Here is a 19,510-nt window from a genome sequence, read left to right as displayed (position 1 = left end):
TGTTGATCTCTACATACAGAGTATACCGTAAGTAATGTCACTAATTTAAAGGGGTTATTCTTTTCAGATATTTCAAACAAAAATGTTTAATACAATCTTGTTTGCTTTTGCTTTCTTTTCGAGATGAAGTTGTTTTATATGAAACATTTCATAGGCGTGTTTTGGGAAAGCCGTTGATTTAATTCCGAATATGCTCAGTTAGTTTAAAAGAGTAGTGTATTGTGATAATATATTATTTAAAAAAATTAGTTTTGTCTTTTAAATGTGCAGAAATTTCATCTGAACAAATGAAACTTTTCATTCTGAAAAGGGAATTTAAAATGGTATATATGTTCGGATCAAATTTCTACACATCTGAAGTACAAAACTAAAATTCTTTCTGTAATTTGTCATAACACACTGCTCTCTTTAACTGGCTTAGCATATTGGGAATTAAATCAATGGCTTTCCCTAACACGCTATGAATTGTTTCATATAAAACAATTTTTATCTCAGGAAGGAAGTAAAAACGAACAAAACTGTATTAAACTTTTTTTGTTAGAAATGTATAAAAAAATAATTCCCTTAAATTTAATTACATTACTTACGGCCCATTCTGTATTATTGTCGTTTGTCACATCATTGTGGATCTTTCTTTCAAAGAGCGTCGTCTAAAGTAAGGTATTTAGTTTGCAGTGAACGGTAAAACTATATCAGTGAGTTCCACAGTTACTTTAAAATACAGATGTATAGGTTAAATACAATGAATTAATCTTTTTAGGCTTCGACAATAATAATAGTTAATTTTAAGTCATAGCCTACTAATTGGGTCTTTTTAGGTCCTATAACATTTAAGTATGTTATTCATTGGTAGTGTATTTAAAACGGAAATAAGAAAAGTGATATTTCGAAGAAACGAGATAGCAATAGAATAGGTTCGAACCTAAGAATCTGGGGCTTACTGATTATTGTGGAGAATATTGGTTAATAAAGAGACAAAATTGGGAGGACTCAGAGGAGAATCCTCGTAACCTGATTCCGTCCACCACGAACGTCATGTTCATCGCAGCCGAGGATTGAACCCCGGCTTGATTACATGACAAGTTCACGCACTGGCCGTGGGCTACTAAGGTGGCATGTGAATTAATTGTATTCCAATTAATAGCTCTATTTTATACTACACAAAACGACAACGTTTTTCCAATTATCTGCCTAAGGTCAATGAATTTACCTCTGGTCGACCAGTTGTGATGAAGGGCGTCGTTGCAATTTGGTGGTTAAGTCATTACCTGATGCCATTGTCGGTATGTAATAATAGGAGGAAGAGCATAATTACATCGCTTTTAAGTTTGTCAGTGGAATCGTACTACGAGGACAGTAAAGTCCTGAGCTAGGATACCATTAGCGAGAACGATGAAGAGCCCATTCAAAGTCAACTTATATCCACATTCCTACAATAATTTCTAGATTTTAAACTGACGAAACAAAAAGTAGTTTCTCGAGCGAAAGGAGAGTGCGGGATACATTAAATTACATCTACGAATGGTAAATTTAATATCTATCCGCTCGTCGACAGATTTAATGTTATGGAATTGTGGTCCTGTATGCGAATGCATTTTGAAATCAGTCTGGATATGCAATAATAATAATAATAATAATAATAATAATAATAATAATAATAATAATAATAATAATTCCTTATTTATACTGGCAGAGCTAAGGCCATAGGGGCTTCTCTTATACTCTACCAGGTCACAAAGTATACACGCAGTTAAAATTTAACAAAAAGTTAAAGAACAGAATACTAACATATTACAAAAAAAAAAATAATAATAATAGCATAATAAAATCGACACTAACCAACATCAAAATACCATAATAAAAAAAGAAAGTAAAATACATTGGAATATAGTGAAAGCAACTCATTTAGTACAAATGGTTAATATGGAAAAACGTAAGGAAGAATATATCAAAATGGAATGTATTAAAATAATAATAAAAAGGAAAATAAATACGAAAATGAAATAAAATTCACGATAAAAAGGCTATGGTAATAAATTCATCGACTGATAAAGAGAACAAAAAGGGGAAAAGAAGGAAAAAGAAATATATAGCCTATATTTTTACAAAACTATGGCAGAGAAAAGGGCTTATAACTGAAAGGAATCTAATTCAAAAAGTGCAATTTTAATTTATTTTTGAAACTAGACAATGTCCGACAGTCTCTGACATGTTGTGATAGAGATTTCCAGAGTTGACCTGCAGAGACCGTGAAAGATGAAGAGTAGAAGGATGTTCTGTGTTTAGGAATGGAGAGTGTGATATGGTGTTGTGAGCGAGTATCTATTTCGTGATATGAGGACAAATGTTGAAAACGAGAAGCTAGGCAGCTAGGGTTAGAGATTTGAAGAATATTGAAGAGTAAAGTGAGAGAGTGAATAGTTCTTCGCTCCTTGAGACGGACCCAGGACAGCATATTTAGTGAAGGTGTGATACGGTCAGATCTACGGACGTTGCAAATAAATCGAACGCATGCATTATGAACACGCTGTAGTCTGTCAGTCAGTCTCATGTTAAGGTCAGTGTAGAGAGTGTCACAGTAATAAAAATGAGGCATCAAGAGCGACTGCACTAAATTCTTCTTGAGAAGCAACGGAAGGAAATTTCGGATTCTTTTTAGTGTGTGAATTTTCATAAAAATTATTTTACATATGTGTGTGATTTGAGTAGGCCTATTATATGCAATAATATATTCAAAACATTAATCATAACTACAGTTCTGAGTTTGGTTACCTAAAGCCTCCAGGTAACCCACAATAGTGTAGGTGTATGTATAGAGTATAGATCGGCGGCACCCGATCCTACTGGACAGTTCAGGCAGAGCGTTTAGAATAGAAAGTGTGGTAACTCGACAATGGTCTAATGCAGCGTTTCTCAAACTATGGTCCGCGGACCACCTGTGGTCCTCGAGTTCTGTCCTTGTGGTCCTTCAAAAAGGACAGAAGAAAAAATAAAATTCAAACGAATTGCGTATCACACTACAGCTGAAAATCTTAGACTTTAGAAATTACACATGGCAATCGCTTTTCACTTTTTTTCTCAGTACTAATATTTTATGAAATTTCTTACCCTACCCGTCTACCCACTTCCTACTGTACTCTCAGCAACAAAAGAGGGATTTAAAGCACTATGAACGTGGCATTTCCCTCCATATCTGGTGCCGCGCCTGTAACCCAGCCAGGGACCACCCGAATTCATAACAGAGGACCAAAGTACCGAACATTTTCATGCATTGATGACTTTCTTAATAGTTTTGGCGACACCCAGTCTGCACATTGAAATGTGCACGTACTGTACGTCGTACACCAATAATGGAACGTGTCAAATTGCACCTTTGCTTGTTGAAAATCGGGGATGTTTCTGCATTAATTTTTTTATTTGTTTTTCCAGATGACTATATAAAAATTTTTAGACTCCGCCTATTTCAAAATCCGACAGGTTTACTTTTTACACTTGAGTGTTTCGTCTCTAAGGGCCGTATTCATAGACATTTTTAGCGCGGGCTTCCGGTGGATGATCATCGCTTTTCGTATTCATAAACCAGTGTTAGCGATAGGATATGATTTGAATTCTGTACTAGTAACCAGTGGATAGCCGGGGCTAGCTTAGTACGCTCGTAGCGCGTGCTGCGAAATGTCTATGAATAGCACCCTAAGTGCCGTTTCAATTTCGCGGGTTTCATACACTCGTTTAAAGAACTTCGTAACAAACAACGCACCGAGGTTTCGGTTCACTTTTATTGCTATACCAAGTAAATTCAAGTTCCAAATAACTCTTGTCATATTTACGAAATTATTTTTTCTTTCAATAGCTACTAGTAGACTAGATATTTCTTAAATGGCACTATAGGCTAATTAATATATTTCTTCACACACAGCTTCTGAACTATTAGCACTGCCTAAATGAAGCGTACCATCATGTTCCTTTCTTTTCAAATATCCGGATCAAAGCCTGTTTTCTATTATTTGTAATAGGCACTATTTAACAGAGATATGGACAAGTACTAGCGTGTACCACGTAAGGATTTCAAACAACTGCTAACAGGCAAGCGATGAATCAACAATGCACAGAATTTGTTGTAAGTTACTTGTGATTGGCTACAAAAAATATAATTACAAAAGTATTATAATTAATTGATTCTATTTTAAAATATAAGTATACTGGTATTAAAATATGCTACAAAAGTGATAAATTTGATTTCGAAGGAAACAAGAGTAAGGTGGTCCGCGGAACTGTTCTGAATTAAAAAAGTGGTCCCCACTTCAAAAAAGTTTGAGAAATGCTGGTCTAATGGGACTTTTAAACCCCCTAGTGTCGCCACGGCAACTGAGCGAAACATTGGCGTGGCGATCGTTCTAAGATTGCAGTTTTTCTCTTAATACTGTGTACAGAGCAGGTAGTAGAACTCGTTCTGCTATGGAATTAAGGAGATATTTCTTGTGGTGTTCCGGTGATTTTTATTGTGCCGTTTATGTGAGCGAGTAGTAATAAGCCTAATTGTTTTGTTCTTGATGTAAATCCGGTTATATAATCTGTAAGGAAGAGACGTTTCTTTTATCCACCCAAAGACTAGACTATTTTTCAGAAGCGGTGTAGAGCAATTCCACGAAGACAGAAAACTGTATGTTCGTTCTCATGTCTGTGATATCCATTTTTCTGCGGTTTTGATTGTAAGAGCCGATAAATTTATTATTGCCGGTAAAAAGGTAGGACTTCCACGCAAGAACTGGCGACCAAGACCGTATACCATAACACATATTTTCCCAAACTTGTCTCGATATCTTAAAAAAAAAAAAGAAGAGAAAATATCCAACCAAGAGGATATCAATCCTTTCTCATAACAATGTACCCTTACCAAATACCGTCTGACTATGACCAATTCCATTGACGCTAAAAAACCCAGTAGTTGATACAACATCGTTAAATATCCGAGTAAGAAAATAATTGGATGTGACCCTTGAATATCAGAAGAACACTTTAGCTAATCTTGCGCTTGTGTGCATTTATGTACCATTGCTCCATACCTGAATGCCCAAAATTATGTCTAGATATATGGACCCTAATTCCTTCCAGCGAATGAACCCCAGACCAGCATTTCAGCTGTTTAGTGTGAGTTTTTCAAAATCGATACATTTTTTTAGAGTCATAAACTGTGATAGTTTCGAGGGAAGTGAAAATACAAAAGAATTCAGAAGGTGAATGAACGACCTTGCAGTTACGCTGAACTCAAAGACTCCCTCCTCTGCCCTGTACAAGATTTTAGAAAATATATTACACGTAATTGTCGATACAAAGAACACGTTTGCCTAAGAAAGAACCCTTGAATTATTGATTGAAGTTCTCGTTAACACTTTGTTAAAAACATAAAATGTACACTGTCACACGTTAAAAGTGTTAAAATTGTTTAAAAAGGTATTTACCTTCGACAGACGGCCCGTTTCGACGCTATTTGTCGTCGTCTTCAGTGTCTCTTGAACCACTGCTGATTTTGGCTCTGCGATGTGCAGTTGTCGATGGTAGGGGTGGGGGTGTGTTGTTCCTATGGTGGGGGTTGGCTGTCTGTATGTTATGACGTATTATGATGTCAAACAATGTGTGCGTATTGAACTGTAGTTGCGTATTAAGTATGTAATGTGGGTGTGCTATTGTATTCTTATATATTTCGTATTGTTCTAGGATATTTAACTGTAAACTTTTTGGTGTGATGTGTAAAATTTCCATATCTGTTTCTATATTATTGTAGTCATGATTATTGTCGATAATGTGATCTGCATAATTTGATGTAATGTAAGGTTTGGTTATAGCTTTAATATGTTCGTTGTATCTTGTATGAAAGGATCTTCCTGTCTGTCCTATGTAAAAATGTGGGCAACTATTGCATTTTAATTTATAAACTCCAGTTGAATTATATATATTTGAATGTTTAGTGTGGTTATTTAAGTATTTCTGTGTTGTATTATTTGTTTTGTATGCAATTTTGTACTTTAGTTTTCTGAATGAAGTTGCGATTTTGTGGGTATTCGTATTGTGATATGTTAATGTTATGTATTTATTCTCGCGTGCATATAGGAAACCCACTACAACCACAACACATATACACAATTCATCAAATCATCCCATACAACATAAACATGCAGCTTTCCGTACAATGACACACAGATTAATTAATATACCAATGAACAAAGACAACTACACGGAAGAATTAAACACAATAAAATATATAGCACAAGACAATGGATACAACCCTAACATAATAGACACACTAATAAAAAAGACAAAATAAAAACATACCAAACCAACACAAACTGCACGCGAGAATAAATACATAACATTAACATATCACAATACGAATACCCACAAAATCGCAACTTCATTCAGAAAACTAAAGTACAAAATTGCATACAAAACAAATAATACAACACAGAAATACTTAAATAACCACACTAAACACTCAAATATATATAATTCAACTGGAGTTTATAAATTAAAATGCAATAGTTGCCCACATTTTTACATAGGACAGACAGGAAGATCCTTTCATACAAGATACAACGAACATATTAAAGCTATAACCAAACCTTACATTACATCAAATTATGCAGATCACATTATCGACAATAATCATGACTACAATAATATAGAAACAGATATGGAAATTTTACACATCACACCAAAAAGTTTACAGTTAAATATCCTAGAACAATACGAAATATATAAGAATACAATAGCACACCCACATTACATACTTAATATGCAACTACAGTTCAATACGCACACATTGTTTGACATCATAATACGTCATAACATACAGACAGCCAACCCCCACCATAGGAACAACACACCCCCACCCCTACCATCGACAACTGCACATCGCAGAGCCAAAATCAGCAGTGGTTCAAGAGACACTGAAGACGACGACAAATAGCGTCGAAACGGGCCGTCTGTCGAAGGTAAATACATTTTTAAACAATTTTAACACTTTTAACGTGTGACAGTGTACCCTTGAATTATTTAGAGTGACAATTCAGAGCACTCATGAAATGTATTAATTCTTGTGGGATTGCAGATTTAAATATATTCTGACAGAAACGATTTAACAAGGAGTCTCTAGAGCGACATTTTGGCATTAGAAAATGATTATCTTGTGATGATCACCATAGACTTTCTACATCTGAACATTTTTCAATCTATGTGCTGGTTAAAAATGTGCTGTATTCATGTATTCAAGTGCTAATTGTGAACTCCTAGTTGAATCCAAGCACCTAGCTTCTACTTCATTAAATATACATGTTTAATTATTAATTATTTTATTTTTAATAATAGCACTTTAGTCGTAATTAACGTAAAAGTTATTTCGGTAACAAAAGTACAGTATAATTCTACTTTGCATCTAGGCTACAACTTAATAATAATATAATAACAATAATAATGGCTTATTTTAACTGGCAGAGTTAAGGCCATTACTACATTGCTATGAACAGAACATAATCTGGTTTACAATTTTATTACATTTGTTTATTACGTTTCCACATAATGAGAAATTTCTAATCGAGCATATGAGAAAGTAATAGATCTCATGGAAAAGTTCTTAATTTAATATTCTCCAATAAGTAGCATACAACTAGTTAATACAGTGCTACTAAATTGTTTTAATTTTACAAAACACCAAATAACCTAGGTATTTCAGAAGATCAAAACTTACATTCGTATAGATATAATATCGAAGCTTAATTTATGAGTCTAAATTGCAAGCAATATTTCTTGTTTCCCTGAATTATGTATAAACCAGATACAACTGCAACTAATGACTAAATAGTAGATAAAAACTATTGGTGAAAATAAAGTGTCTCCTTTATTACATTACATTCTTTCTTATGTATAAAAAACTATAGTTTCATGTCAATGCGTACTTCATAATGCCATAAAAATATTCAGTTTTGCGAAGCTGTACTTTTTTTTTGCGTATTTCTGGCTGAAGCCAGCACAATGTTCCATTTTCGGTTAATTATTATATTTACTATTCAGGGTTGTGTTATATAACTCACAATTTGTTAATGTAGTAATATTACATTTTTAAACAAGGAAAATATTGTAAGGAAGTACTCTACAATACATTCTTACCTAATGGGTTATTTTTAAAAACCTTTTGCATTCGCTTGAATAGCGATCCTGAAACTGGGAACGGAAAACAGGGCTAGAGCCACTCGGCGACGAACCACTGAACTAGATGAATTAACGTCACTTTCTCTTCTACCCGCTCTGGTTCAGGTGTGCTGTTCAGTGAACATGCGAAAACAAAACAGAGCTGGGCGCTTGGAGATCAGTGCTGTAATAGAAGAATTTGATAGTCAGCACGTCATTAGGAAAGGAGAAAATGTATTTTATCAGAAAGAAGGAGAAAATTTTTCATTTGAAACACTTAAAATGTTTACAGTCATCGATTGTAATGTGTAGAGACCAGAGTGCTGCAGAACAGCGCTTACAACCAGTTTATATTCGACCGGTTACAGATCAACGGCGAGGTTGGACATTCGTTCGAATATCCGGTCTTGAAGCGGTTGCGCCTGGCTAGACAGAATCACAGATATGGAGGACAGAATACCAAGCGCATTTCACCATACGGGAACTCTGATGACATTTTGTAACTACACAAATGGAGTAATTGAAGGAAATGTACTTTTCCTAATTAAAAAAAGGGTTAGTTTGAAATTCTTAGGAAAATATTTGGGGCTAAGAGGGATGAAATTACAGGAGAATGGAGATAGTTACATAACGCAGATGCACGCATTGTATTCTTCACCTGATATAAGGAACATTAAATCCAGACGTTTGAGATGGGCAGGGCATATAGCACGTATGTGCGAATCCAGAAATGCATATAGAGTGTTAGATGGAAGGCCGGAGGGAAAAAGACCTTTGAGAAGGCCGAGACGTGTATGGGAGGATAATATTAAAATAAATTTGAGGGAAGTGGGATATAATGATGGAAACTGGATTAATCTTGCACAGAACAGGGACCGATGGCGGGCTTATGCGAGAGCAGCAATGAACCCGCGGGTTCCTTAAAAGCCATAAGTAAGTTAGCTTGAAATAGGGTTATAATTGATTGGACACTTTGGTACATTTATCTTCATAACTAATTATAAATCAACTAATTGACACCGGTAGCAACAAAGGAAATAAGCGTAATGCATAGATGGATTCTGACGTCTAAAGAAATACAAGAATAAAATAAATTACAATTACTTACAAAAGAGAAGAGCAAATATGTACACACTTACTACTGAAACTTTCAACTTTAAACTTAAAATACATAGGCTACATCTGAAAGAGTAGTTGTTAATATAGCCTATGTCTTTTAATTATTCTAAGTGGATGTATTATTATTTCTCTAATAATTTCATGAAAGCATAAACTGCACCTTGACCTGAAATAATTTATCAAACTAAATTAAGAAAATTTTATTAACCCTAAAAAGATTTTCATTATAACGGCGGTATACATATATTAATCTTGGTAAGGTTCAACGTGGACTATCGATTAAGGGACAGATTCCTCTAAAAAGACTAAAATACCGCCAAATTCTTTAAGTTTCAAGACCCTGCGTGCTTCAATCAATTAGGAGAGAGGAGGAAATATCATTTGAAAGGTACACGATGATAATCGCGTCCTTGCAACGATTCTTGGAACTCCTGGATGGCTCAATATTATCTCTCGTTCATGATCCAGAGACGTCCAACCGAGTGAGACTCGGACATTAGTTAAACCGAACATTGGACTACTCCGCGAGACGGAAGAGCTTCGCATACTGTCTATACCGCCAGGCGTTCAGTAGCAATCTGCCTGTTCTATCTTTCATAACCGGTTATGCAGGACTCGTAAATCACACAATCATAATTTGTTTTTTCATTTCTTAATTCAAAACTTTAATCAAATCTAAAGTACATTAATGCGTTTTACTTTGTAACAATCAGGGGTAGACAAATTTGGGGCAGCATATAACCATGGTGACTAAAAATTATGTGGTGCCTGAATTGAGGACGTAGCTGCAATAAGGGCCCATAGGCCCTTTTTCCGGAGAATGCATAAATCGATTCTCCGTAGTTTCTTTGTTATACCCACAAAGTTTCGTTGAGAAATGTTGAATAGTAATGCTGATAAACCTGTTTATTTTAATATATTTTATAGGCCCTGCACTGTTTTTTAAAATTTCAACTCTATGGGTATATATCTCAGAACAGCATTTTGGAGTATGGACCCTTATTGCAGCTACGTCCTCAATTGTGTATTTCAAAATTGTTTAACACTTTGATTTATTTTGTATCACTACGACTAACACATACTGTAGTGTTAACAAAAACTGTTGTAGGATGGAATTCGAATGTGCTTTTAAATTAATATCGTTACATTTGTTGCGCATCTCGAGATATTTTCATACATCGCTTCAGAGCGTCTCTAAGAGAGCGTGTTTGCATTGTAATTATATATTTCAGTAATGTATCATCTTAGCTGGAATGGTTTTCACATTGCATGTGTGGGCAAAACGTGGTGGCTCCCGAAAGTAAAGGGGATGGCTCCTGAAAATTTTTAATTTTCTTTAATCGTGGTAAAAATTATCTTTAATTGCATTTAAGCTGCCTTTAAATAAATACTTTATTATTATTATTGTTGTTGCTATTATTATTATTATTATTATTATTATTATTATTATTATTATTATTACCGGTATTATTATTAAATCCAAGTGATATTTTTTCTATATTCCTGTTGTTCACAGATTTATGTACACAGGTACACGAATAGATATAAACACACAGTACCAGTGCGTGCGGGAAGAGACCGCAGCTTGAAACTAGTGTGATCGAGGTACACCTAACTTGTATTCAAAGTAACCAAACGCAGGACTCTAATCATAACCAAATGAACGGGCTTGGGTTGATACTGCAATAATATGATGTGTAAGAAATGCTCCGTCAGTAGTGAATATTCCATAAATTGATTTAATTTGATAGGATATGATTAGAGGACGTAACTAACTTATTATTTTACTCGTAGAAAGAAGAATTCTCCCACGAAATTTGATCAACGACATGAAAGAAATGTACACAGATAATAGAACAGGACAAAAAAAAACTACTTGAATCTCCTCTTGAAGAAAGGGCTTCAGTCCATTAGACCTAGTTTTGAGAAAACTAAAAAAAAAAAAAAAAAAAAAAACATTCTGTACACTATATTCCTTTCTACATAGAACTCTGAGCCTGACGCTTCAGTTTCTGTTTTTCCAAGCATTGGACTGAATACCTTTCTGCACAGGCCGATGGAGCCACCCATAAAGATATGATTTCCATCGATATCTCGGTTTTTTTTTAATTTGTGACTGAAGCCCTTTCTGCATGGGGCGATTCATTTATCTAAAGGAATCTTAATTAAGAAAGGAATTAAACAAGGAGGCTTCTTAAACCCAAGCATCTTTAATCTCATTATTGATGAAATTAAAAGAAAATTAAACAAAGAAACAAAAAAAGTAATTCAGATAAATAATGGAAATTTAAACCTGACCAGTTATGCAGGCGACATACTTTAATAGCACATTCCGAAGGTAATTTACGAATACTACTTCACAAATTCAAACAAATGGCAAGCCAATATAACATGAAAATCTCAGTAAACAAAACAAAAACATTAGCAACATCAAAAGTACCTAGAACAGTAGAATTAGAAATAGATAGTAAAATAATACAGTAAGTAATGAAATTTAAATATCTAGGCATTGAAGTAATATATAATAATAAACATAGTCTTTGTTGTAAACTTTTAACTTAAAATATTACTGTTTCATAGGCACTACTCTTAATGAAATATTACAACTATACGTTTAACACTTATGCAATCACTGATTAACTTTATAACTTCTTTACTGTGTTAACATTAGAAAATTACCTGGCCATGTAATTTTCTAATGTTAACACAGTACAGAAGTTATAAAGTCAACGAAATTTTTAAGCCTACATCTGTGGTGTCTGGTCAGAACATAAGTCCAAAATGGCAATTTCATGCTACCTAAATCTATACTTACCGATAGGTTACTTAGAAGCTGTAGAAAAGCATGAGCATGTGCATATAATTAAACAGTGCCCTAATCTATGTTATTTGCATTCAGAAACTAGAATTCTGATTCTTGAAGGAAAAATGACAGTAAAAATTCTTCTATCACAAAACAGGTTTTTTGGAGTTATAGTATTCTGATCAAACACCACAGGTATTACAATAATTTTTTAATGTAAAATTTTAACTTAAAATATTACTGTTTTATAGGTACCGATCTTAATGCAATGTTTGAACCCATATTATAATAATATTTGTTGTATAATTTTAACTTAAACATCGGTATAACTGTAACACACTACTGCTCTGAATGAAATGTTTAAAAGCCTATATTCCAATAAATCTTTGCTGTAAAATTTAACTTAAAATACCGGTACGACTGTAACACAGGTAATGCCCTTGTGTACAAATACAGTTTCCAACAAAATGTTTAAAGTGTTTGTCCTAAACTTTGTTGAATGTTGACCTGCATCATCACTTCATACAGATCTCTGCTAAATTCGTCCGCTGAATTACTAGTTCAGGTTTATCGTCAGACTCACTTCTTTCTATCAATTTCAAACGGTTTACATATATTTTTAATTACAATTACACACAATTATGTTGCCACTTACACAGACATAGTCTTTGGAATTCCTCTACTCACTCCTATACTTTCGCACTTGTTCAGGCAGCTTTATTTCAACTAGTAGTTTATAATATCGTAAGCATTGATATATTGAAACATACTGTACTTGTTTAGGAGTAAGGAACTTGTTTTAGGGTGACCCTGTAGTGAGAATTACTTGTGTTTGTGAGCAGGGTGTCTTCTGAAGGGCACGTCACATAATACATATCCCGTGCACACTTATACTCGTTCCAATGTTGTTGGACTAAGAAAACATTCTTTACTTAGGTACTCGGCACTCAGTAGCAGTAAGGATGCCACTGTTACGTGCTGGTCATCTTTATTCTTAAGCAGTATCTCTGATATTCATTTCTATTAGAGACTGAGTGAATCTCAGGATCAGAGACCGGAAGCATTAGATAGATGGAGAAAATCCGTTACCCTATCAGAAATCGAACCACGCGACTTTACTATCAACCATGGTAATACTTCTATTTAATATATACTATCAGAACCGTAAGACTGTGAGCAGACTTTGACTCTCACCACTACATGGCAACAGAGCCTTCATTGACGGCTACTACACATCATTCCAGTTTTGTCTCTTAGGGAAAAAAAATAAAATAAAATAAAATGAAATAAAAGCACAACTCCTCACACGTCACACAGGTGTGTGTGTGTGTGTGTGTGTGTGTATATACTGAAGGTTGTAATGGAAAATTAGGTTCTCTTATTAACTAGGTTATTTTAACTATTATTATTAATTGTAATTATTGTGTGTAATTAAGTTACCATTTCCACTGGGTGTTTACCCACTTGCAGTGCACATACATACATACATACATACATACATACATACATACATACATACATACATACATACGTACGTACGTACGTACGTACACTAGTCGCCTGGAATCTGAAACAGTGTTGCCAATGCATAAATTGTACCCGTCAGTCTATCACCTGGAAATCCGTCAGAATCCGTCAAAATAAGAAAAAAAATAAGACCCACTCAATATAATTATCTATATACAAATAAAAGTAAAATATTAACGCAACTTCCTTAACAATATTGATTAAAACAATAATAATTCATCCTCATTCTCTGCCTCTAGTTCTGCAGGACGATTAAATCGTAATTTCCGCCAGAAAATCCGTCACCCGTCAGTCATTCTTTTCCCGTACGCTACATTGAAATTCTGTCACACTTTTGACGGAATTTCTGTCCAGTTGGCAACACTGATCTGAAAGCATAGCGGCCATTAGCCGTCGTCTGTAAAACAGAGTGCGCATGCGCGAGCATCTACGTAGTACGTATCGTGATGGGAATATATTCCCATTACGGTACGTATGTAACATTATCCCTAGTTCACCACGTGGTTGCCTAGATGAAAGTTATGTATGCAGCGTTGATTATTAAAGTTAAATATATTTCAGTTCTATATAGTGTGTTGCGGTCATAATTTTAGTGAAAATCGGTAATAGTATTAACCAATTATAGTGTTCGAGCTCTTAGATTGGTGCTAGTGGTAAATATAATTTACAAATAACTTGTAAATACGGTACAAATAGCAACAACTTTAGTAGAGTTAAAAAATGCCTCCTGTCGTTTCAAAATTGAAGGGAAAGAAGATGGCGCGTCAGACAAGGGAGGTAATATATAACGTTTTAAAGTTCATGGAACAAGAAGCTTGTAAGGGAATAACGAACAAGTAATGAATTTGTAGATGACTGAGAATTTGATGGAATAGCTGAGCTGCACGAAAATAATATTAAAGGTAAGTGGTCACACTCTCTGTTTTAGTGTACGAAGCATTTGTTAAGTACAGAAAATCGTTTAAATGCCCCAAATGCCAATGCTATTGAAGTGTTTTGTTACGATTTTGCAGTACGAAACACCCACTCGTAGTGTAGTAGGAACCAGTTGAGAGCTGTGTAGGCTTGTATAATAATTTATATTACGAAAGCTGTGGTTTAAACAATCCGTTCCAACTGTAATAAGAACTCAAAGAGAAGTAACAATATTTTAACATGTGACTTATTATTACATCATTGCGAGAAAAATTTTAGTAATTTAATAAACTTGTCACATATTAAGGTTCTTAGTATCGTGCTTATATTAAATGTAAATTCAAAGAAAAAAAACACTTCTCAATGTTGATATACTGTATTTCATACTTTCGCGGGTAGATTTTAAACCTTGAACATGACGGTTAAGAAGTTTTCAGTGACTACTGTGCAGTCTGTTAATTACAAGAGAAACAAACGACATGACAACTGTGTGTGGTATCTTTATAAGACAGTGTTTATTTATTTACGAGGAATATTATTTTTTTCCTATTTATTTTGACACACAGCATACCCCTAATAATAGCCTTGATTGTGACTTACTATTGTGGTGCTAGTGAGGACAGTAGGCCCTACAGTATTTGTCGCGATAGATGTTTCCATGTCTGGTAGTATATTGCCATCACACACCTTGCTTCTACTCATTGCGTGACGTCACTCATGCTTGCAGATCCCAGGCGGGAAATGTACATACGTACGTACAGTACATACACTTTAAAACTCAAAGCAAATAAAAATTCAACACAATTGCGCTGCCACCTTTCCTAATGAATACCGTCTAGTCCTCTCTCTCCTAATGTCACTTAAACGTCTAAAATATCATTCCTTAGTCAATTCCTTTTTCTTAAACTTTCTCCTCTTCTTCGTCTTGGACTTCTTTTTCTTCATCCTCCACTATAAGCACGCGTTCAGAAATTTCCCTTCTTCTTCTTCTTCTTCTTCTTCTTCTTCTCCTCCTCCTCCTCCTCCTCCTTCTTCTTCTTCTTCTTCTTCTTCTTCTTCTTCTTCTTCTTCTTCTATATGCACACATTCCGAAACTTCCTGTTTACTGCTACATCATTTCACATTTATCATGAACTGTACTATCATAATAAAATGCACAAGGAACTGTAACATTTCACAGGAATTCATGATCTAAACCAGAGCTGGGCACCAAGAGAAGATTCTAGCCTACTCTCTCACGGGGAGCCATACGACTTCTCTTCAACCCCATTCTTCGCCGCCGAACACTGCGCAGAGTTGATGCCGTGACGGTTGAATATTAAGTATCCCGTTTAGAGTGTGGATTCGCTCCTGGTGGCCAGCTCCGATCTAAACTAAATATATTTCAGTGAAGGGCGCAGCAATACCATTTGGTAAATAATCTTTGACTCTGTGACACAGAATAAGATTCTTGGTGGCTTCATGTTAAGTACTCGTATACTAATATGACTAAAACAAATTTTAATCGAATGTCAGCATGTTTAGTCATTTACTTTTCAACGAAATCTGCCGAGAACTTCAAAATAAGAAGCTCGGTAGGAGCTGTCAGAAGATATGACACCATTTGCTCTTCCTCCGAATAAGCACGTACTAATGCTGTTGGACTCTTCTTTGTATCAACATCAGCCTTACAACAGAAGAAACAGTAGGCCTACGAATAAAAAAATATATAATTAATTTAAGAAAACAGTAATTATTAAATTAAGAAACTGAAGGCTGTTCTAATAAAGGAGAACCCTTCAGCTTTGTGGGGCCAACGCCAATGACCACGGCATGGCGCGTCCTCAGGTTGCGGATAGAGGAGACGGCCTCCAGATATGGAGGGTAGCTGCGAATATATTGAATAAGCAGACGTGGACAACCGGTAAGGGGTTGGGCGAAGTGCTAACAACACATCACCGTAAAAAACAGCTTGTTACGAATCCATACAATAAGCCTCAGAATGGGACTGATTTCTGGCACGACCACAGCAAAGGAATATGGTTATGAGATTTGGTATGTGGAACGTAACTAGTCTTTATAGAACAGGAGGGGTAACATTAGTAGCAAAAGAACTAGCTAGATATAGAAGAGACTTAGTGGAAGTACAAGAGGTGAGGTTAGATGGGAATGGCATATCACAAATAGGAAATTATTTGTTGTATTATGGGGAAGGAAACAATAATCACCAATTAGGAACAGGATTCTTTGTATATAAAAGAATAAAATCAGTAATTAAATGACACTCGGGAGGAAATTAAACGCAGAATAAATATGGGAAATGCGTGTTATTATTCGGTTGAGAAGCTCTTTCATCCAGTCTGCTGTCCAAAAATCTGAAAGTTAGAATTTATAAAACAGTTATATTACCAGTTCTTCTGTATGGTTGTGAAACTTGGACTTTCACTCTGAGAGAGGAACATAGGTTAAGGGTGTTTGAGAATAAGGTGCTTAGGAAAATATTTGGGGCTGAGAGGGATGAAGTTACAGGAGAATGGAGAAAGTTACACAACACAGAACTTCACGCATTGTATTCTTCACCTGATATAATTAGGAACATTAAATCCAGACGTTTGAGATGGGCAGGGCATGTAGCACGTATGGGCGAATCCAGAAATGCATATAGAGTGTTAGTTGGGAGACCGGAGGGAAAAAGACCTTTAGGGAGACCGAGACGTAGATGGGAGGATAATATTAAAATGGATTTGAGGGGGTGGGGTATGATGATAGAGACTGGATTAATCTTGCACAGGATAGGGACCGCTGGCGGGCTTATGTGAGGGCGGCAATGAACCTTCGGGTTCCTTAAAAGCCATTTGTAAGTAAGTAAGTAATAAAAAAGGTCGAATTTATCAGTGACAGGTTATCATATTTAGTACTTAAGGGTAGATGGTGCGATATCGTACTTTATAAATGCTCACGCCCCTACAAAAGAGAAAAACGACGATATAAAGGATAGTTTCTATGAGGAATTGGAACAGAGTTTTGATCAGTTATCTAGATGTCACATGAAAATTTTAATGGGGAATTTCAATGCTTAAGTAGGACGGGAGGATATTTTGGACCAGCTATTGGAAAAGAGAGCCTACAAGTAACTAGTAATGACAATGGAGTTAGGTTAGTCAACTTTGCCACATCAAAAAAATTAAATGTCAAAGGCACAACATTCCCCCATAAGGATATACATAAATATACTTGGACTTCTCCAGATGGATTGACACACAATCAAATAGATCACATTCAGGAGGGCAGACTGTAATTCTGACCATTATATGATAATTGGAGAACTAAGAGAAAGACTCAATAGCCAAGCGAGTACAGCAACAAGTTAATGTTAATAAATTAAATATTCTGAAATTGAAGGACGAGGAAACTAAGCAACATTATCAGGTCGAAATTTCGAATAGGTTCGCCACTTTAGGCAGTTCCGACGAAGTTGAGAAAGAGTTAGATGTTAATAGCTGTGGGAAAATATCAGAGATAGTTTCAAAATTGCAGCTGAGCAGAGCATAGGTTATTATGAAACTAAGAAAAAGAAACCGTGGTTTGATGAAGATTGTTGCATGGTAGTAGAAAGAAGGAAACAGGCAAAATTGAAATTCTTACAGAATCCAGTTGAGAATAGTGATAATTTTATTATCTGAATGAAAGACGGAAAGCAAGTCGTACACTTAGGAATAAAAAGAGATGTTACTTGAAGGAAAAACTGAATGAGGTAGAAACAAATAGTAAGAATAAAAACATTTGAGATTTATATAAGGATATAAAGTATTAAGAACGGATATCAGGCAAGGGTAAACGTGACCAAGGATGAGAATGGTGACTTGCGTGCAGACTCTCATTCAATCCTGAACAGATGGAAAATCTATTTTGGGCAACTACTAAATATACATAGGCCAACTAGAAATGATCAGGACGAAATTGAAATACAAACTGCTGAGTCATTTATACTCGAACTCACACTTTCAGAAGTCGAATTTGCGATAGAAAATCTGAAAAAGTACAATTCTACCGGTATCGATCAAATTCCAGCAGAATTAATACAAGAGGGTAGAAGCGCATTATCTAGCGAAATTTATAAGCTTGTACTTGCTATTTGGGAAAAGGAAATTGTACCAGAACAATGGAAGGATTTCATAATTGTGCCTATTTTTAAGAAGGGAGACAAGACTAACTGTGGCAACTTTCGAGGAATATCACTTTTGTTGACATCGTACAAAATTTTGTCCAACATTCTCTTGAGAAGATTAACTCCGTACGTAGATGAAATTATTGGGGATCATCAGTGCGGTTTTAGGCGTAACAGATCGACTATTGATAAGATTTTTTTGTATTCGACAGATATTGGAGAAAAAATGGGAGTATAAGGATACAGTATATCAGTTATTCATAGATTTCAAAAAGGTATATAACTCGGTTAAGAGAGAAATTTTATAGCCTATAATATTCTTATTGAATTTGGTATTCCCAAGAAAGTAGTTCGGTTAATTAAAATCTGTTTCAGTGAAACTTACAGCAGAGTGCGTACATGCCAGTTTTTAACTGATGTTTTTTCCAAATCACTGCGGGCTAAAGCAACGTGATGCGCTATCATCTTTACTTTTTAACTTTGCTCTAGAATATGCCATTAGGAATGTTCAGGATAACAGACAGGGTTTGAAATTGAATAGGTTACATCAGCTTCTTGTCTAGTTGATGACGTGAATATGTTAGGAGAAAACCCATAAACCATTAGGGAAAACACGGAAATTTTACTTGAAGCAAGTAAAGCGATAAGTTTGGAAGTAAATCCCGAAAAGACAAAGTATATGATTATGTCTCGTGACCAGAATATTGTACGAAATGGAAACATAAAAATTGGAGATTTATTCGAAGAGGTTAAAAAATTCAAATATTTTGGAGCAACAGTAACAAATATAAATGACACTCGGGAGGAAATTAAACGCA

At 35.1% G+C, this 19,510-nt stretch overlaps 1 long non-coding RNA gene across 1 annotated transcript in view; it reads right to left on the bottom strand.

The window, feature by feature from the left end:
- Positions 1-9,936: 9,936 nt before the first annotated feature.
- Positions 9,937-19,510, bottom strand: part of LOC138697920 (uncharacterized) — a 48,143-nt gene continuing 38,569 nt past the window's right edge. Inside the window, exon 4 of the long non-coding RNA XR_011331629.1 lies at positions 9,937-16,235. This is a non-coding gene — a long non-coding RNA (uncharacterized lncRNA). The remainder of the gene's footprint in view (positions 16,236-19,510) is intronic.

This window comes from Periplaneta americana, chromosome 1, assembly GCF_040183065.1.
Source record: "Periplaneta americana isolate PAMFEO1 chromosome 1, P.americana_PAMFEO1_priV1, whole genome shotgun sequence".
NCBI classification, from domain to species: Eukaryota; Metazoa; Arthropoda; class Insecta; order Blattodea; family Blattidae; genus Periplaneta; species Periplaneta americana.
Note: the sequence above shows the minus strand (reverse complement) of the source record. Positions and strands in the feature narration are given on the sequence as shown.